Genomic DNA, 4991 nt, shown 5'->3' with positions numbered 1-4991 from the left:
TAACTGTGCTTTTTTATGTATCTGAGAAAAGTTATAAAGTCTTTATCAGGGGCACCTGGGTGACTCAGTTGGTTAAGCTACTGCCTTCAGCTCAGGTTATGATCCTGGAGTCCCAGGATCAAGTACCACCACATCAGGCTCCCTACTCGGCAGGGATTCTGCTTCTCCCTCTCTCTCTCTCTCTCATTCTCTCTCTCTCAAATAAATAAATAAAATATTTTAAAAATATATAGTCTTCATTAATCTACAATGAGCCTATTAATGTAACTGCAGTATTCATCAGAGAGATAATAGTGGACCCACAACTAAACCTGAAGAAAAATCTCAACTTCTCAAAATCTCATGACCTGAGCTGAAGGCAGACGCTTAACCGACTGAGCCACCCGGGCATCCCATGGCCATGATTTCTTAACACTAAAGACAAATCCATAGTAACTGACTAGTGTTTCCCTGTTTTTAAGTCAGAAGTGACAGAAAAACTGAAATGTGCTGGCATTTCTCTTCCTCTTCAGCACTTCGATTCTGTGTTGTCACAACATTTAGGGTGGGATGACTGCCTGGGTCCTTTGGCTGGCTGGTTCAGACATCTCAGCCTTTCTGTGTAGGCTAGAGGATGAATACAGACAAGCAGACCAGAGAGCCTTGCTTATCCCTGGAAATGTCAACTCGTATCTCTGGAATCAGTCAAGGGAGAAGCTCCCATGTCAGCTTCAAGCCAAAGCAGATATTTAAGACAGCACCAAGGGCCCTGAAGTCACTCTGGCCATAGGTCTATGTGTTAAGCCTGATTATGGGTGTGAGGCAGCCAAACACCTTATTGCTATAATCAGATATGGCTACTTGGATGTAGCTCAGTTTTCATGTTTTGTCTAATTTTAGTCTTTCCATTAAAGTAGTCCATATCAGTAGCAAGTAAAAAGTATTTGTAATATTGGATCATTTGGCAATGATGAATTCTTTTTGATACTTGATTTAGTAATTTCAAAAAGTGGTAACTTTTACTTTAGTTATGGCTATTCTGGGCAGAATTCTTACCACAGAGGCCATATTGATTACAATACTACATTATATTTCATTATTTTTTAAAAGATTTTTATTTATTGGGTGCCTGGGTGGCTCAGTGGGTTAAACCTCTACCTTTGGCTCAGGTCATGGTCTTAGGGTCCTGGGATGGAGCCCCGCACCGGGCTCTCTGCTCAGCGGGGAGTTATTTATTTATTTTTAAGATTGTATTTATTTATTTGACAGACAGAGATCACAAGTAGGCAGAGAGAGAGGAAGAAGCAGGCTCCCCGCTGAGCAGAGAGCCCGATGTGGGGCTCCATCCCAGGACCCTGAGATCATGATCTGAGCTGAAGGCAGATGCTTCACCCACTGAGCCACCCAGGCGCCACACTATATTATATTTTAAAAAGGCCATTTTGCACTACCTGTTTAGCACCAGACGGGAAATCACTGTTTTAAAACTTTTTCTGGTTAAGGACACCAGGGTGACTCAGTTGGTTAAGTGCCCCATGTCTTGGGATCATGTACCACATCAGGCAGGAATCCTGCTGCTCCTCTGCCTGCAGCTCCCCCTGCTTGTCTCTCTCTCTGAAAAATAAATAGAATCTTAAAAAAAAAACAAAAAACCTTCTTCTGGTTAAATACAGGAGTAAAAGCAGTGGTGTTTTGGGGGTGCTTAATGAATGGAATATAACAAAATTTATCCTGAGGGAATGAAAAAAAATTTTTTTTTAAAGATTTTATTTATTTACTTGAGAGAGAGACAGTGAGAGAGAGCATGAACGAGGAGAAGGTCAGAGAGAGAAGCAGACTCCCCATGGAGCTGGGAGCCCGATGCGGGACTCCATCCTGGAACTCCAGGATCATGACCTGAGCCAAAGGCAGTCGTCCAACCAACTGAGCCACCCAGGCATCCCAAGGGAATGAAAAATTCTTAAATGCTTTGCAATGTTCTTGATAGCTGTAATTTTGGACTAGTGACAGTACACACATATTAAGAAACAAGTTTTATGATGTGATTCCATTATAATAGTAACTGTCTCACTGAAAAATGTTTGATGGAAAACATTTGTTTTAGGTTCTGCCATTTGGTTTAGGATCTTTATAATTTAAAATATGTTAACTTTTACAAAATTACCTCACTTAAAAAGACTGTTCCAAAACAGCTTATTTACCTTCTGGTGCTGCTTTGGATCATCATGCTCTAGAGGAAAAATTAGCTAAAAATGTACGTCATAGCAACCTCCCCCAACAGGGCGCCAGGGTGGCTCAGTTGATTAAGCATCTGCCTTCAGCTCAGGTCATGATCTCGGGGTCCTGGGATCAAGCCCTGAGTCAGCCTCCTGCTGAACAGAGAGTTTGCTCCTCCCTCTCTCTCTTCACTCCCCCACCAACCCCACTTGTGCTCTCTCTCAGATAAAGAAATAAAATCTTTTTAAAAAAGGAAAGAAAGATGGGCGCCTGGGTGGCTCAGTGGGTTAAGCCGCTGCCTTCGGCTCAGGTCATGATCTCAGGGTCCTGGGATGGAGTCCCACATCGGGCTCTCTGCTCAGCAGGGAGCCTGCTTCCCTCTCTCTCTCTCTCTCTGCCTGCCTCTCCATCTACTTGTGATTTCTCTCTGTCAAATAAATAAATAAAATCTTTAAAAAAATAAAAAGAAAGAAAGAAAGAAAGAAAAGAATCTTCTTCCAACAATGACAATAGTCAGCCTCCAACAGAAGTTGGCCACACTTGTGATTTCCCCTAACCACCACAGACTACACTGCCTAGTAGTTAGAAAAGCTATGTACTAAAGTTCATTTCAACAGGAACACCAAAATTTGAAAAAAGGAAATAGCAAGGAACACAAAGCATTTATAAAGTCATTGGTTCCGGGAGAGAGGGAGGATGAAGACAGGAACCTACGCTAAATTAAGCCATTATAACCTTGAATTGTGACATTACCTCCTGTAGCCAGAGTTTGAATTTTATCATTTTAAAAAATATTTGGTCCTTTTTTAGTTTCAACCTAGATTAGAATAGCCATGGCTTTTTCACTTCAGAAATTTCAACTAGAAGAATGCCCTGTCCAGAAGTGGTGTGAAATACTAGGAAGTCACCAACAGACACAAGATGATTCTGAGCTGGCAGAGCTGCTTATCTTGGAGGGCACACAGTAAAAATAACCTGTTCCTCTTAGGCTCCTTCTTTATAATACTTTTATTATTGCACTTCCTTCATTCTACCTTAGTTTTTAGTATCTGTCTTACCTTAATCTCTTAAAAAATATAAACCTCATGAATGCTTGTAGTGCCATAGTTGTAGGTACTCAGGGCATGGTTTTTGTTTGTTTGTTTTGGGAGAGAGAGCTAGAGAGAGCATGAGAAGGGGAGGATCAGAGGGAGAAGCAGACTTCCCACTGAGCGCGGAGCCTGCTGTGAGACTCAATCCTGGGACTCTAGGATCATGACCTGAGGCAAAGACAGTGGCTTAACCAACCAAGCCACCCAGGCGCCCAGGGTATGATTTTGAATGAATGAATTTTACTAAAGGCAATAGGTGACAAAACTAAAACTTAAGTGAGTAATTAAATGGGATAAAAGTGTTTGACACAAATATTAAGAACTGTATACTTTTGTGCTTGCCTTTGTCTCCATAACTCTTCTGTCTTCATATTCTCTTCAGCTTCCTTTCCTCCCTATCTTCCTGTTCTAGCTCTGTTTTTCCTGTTCCTAATATGAAACTGAAGTTTAGTTTTATGATACTCATTTATGAGACAGATTTTTAGTATTTCCTAATGTAAGAGCCAGGTGAAAGAAACCAGAGAATGAAAAGGCAACTCACATAATGGAAGAAAAAAATCATGTATCTAAAAACAGGTTAATATGCATAATATGTAAAAGACTCTTACAACTCAACAACAGCAACAAAAAAACCCACAAACAACCCAATTAAAAAATGGGCAAAGGGCTTGAATAGATATTTTTCTCACAAGATATACAAATGGCCAATAACTAAATGAAAAGATGCTCAAGTTTACTAGTCCTCAAAAAAATGCAAATCAAAACCACAGTGAGGGGCGCCTGGGTGGCTCAGTGGGTGAAGCCGCTGCTTTCAGCTCAGGTCATGATCTCAGGGTCCTGGGATCGAGTCCCACATCTGGCTCTCTGTTCAGCAGGGAGCCTGCTTCCCTCTCTCTCTCTGCCTGCCTCTGTGTCTACTTGTGATCTCTCTCTGTCAAATAAATAAAGTCTTAAAAAAAAAAAAACCACAATGAGATGGCATCTCACACCTATTAGGATGCCTATTATCAGATAAACGGAAAACAAGTGTTGGCAAAACTGGAGAAATTGGAAACCTTATGCACTGTTGATAGAAAAGTAAATTGGTACAGCAGCTATGGAAAACAGTATGTCAGCTACCTCCACCAAAATTAAAAGAACTACTGTATGATCCTGCAATTCCACTCCTAAATATATACCCAGAAAAACTGAAAGCAGGGTCTCAAAGACCCTGTTCAAGGGTTATGTTCATAGTAGGATTATTCACAATAGCTAAAAGGTGAAAGCAACCTGTGTCCCATCAACAGATGCATGGAATAAGTAAAATGTATATAAATACAGTGAAATGCTTTTCAATCTTAAAGGAAATTCTGACATGTTACAACAAGGATGAATCTAGAGGACATTAACACTAAGTGAAGTAATTCAGTTAAAAAAGCACAATATTCTAGGATTCCACTTAATTTTTTTTTTAAGATTTTATTTATTTATTTGAGGGAGAGAGAGTGAATGAGAGAAAGCACGAGCAGGTGGAGTGGCAGAGGGAGAAACAGGTTCCCCCTCCTGCTGAGCAGGGAGCCTGACTTGGGACTTAATGCCAGGACCCTGGGATCATGACCTAAGCAGACACTTAACCAACTGAGCCACCCAGGCACTCCTAGGAGTCCGCTTAAATGTGGTACCCAGAGTAGTCAAATTATCCTAGAGAAAAAGGAGAGTAGTGAC

Source organism: Mustela putorius, unplaced genomic scaffold (assembly GCF_011764305.1).
Source record: "Mustela putorius furo isolate JIRA1106 unplaced genomic scaffold, ASM1176430v1.1 tig00000135_pilon_pilon_pilon, whole genome shotgun sequence".
Lineage (NCBI taxonomy): Eukaryota > Metazoa > Chordata > Mammalia > Carnivora > Mustelidae > Mustela > Mustela putorius.
Note: the sequence above shows the minus strand (reverse complement) of the source record.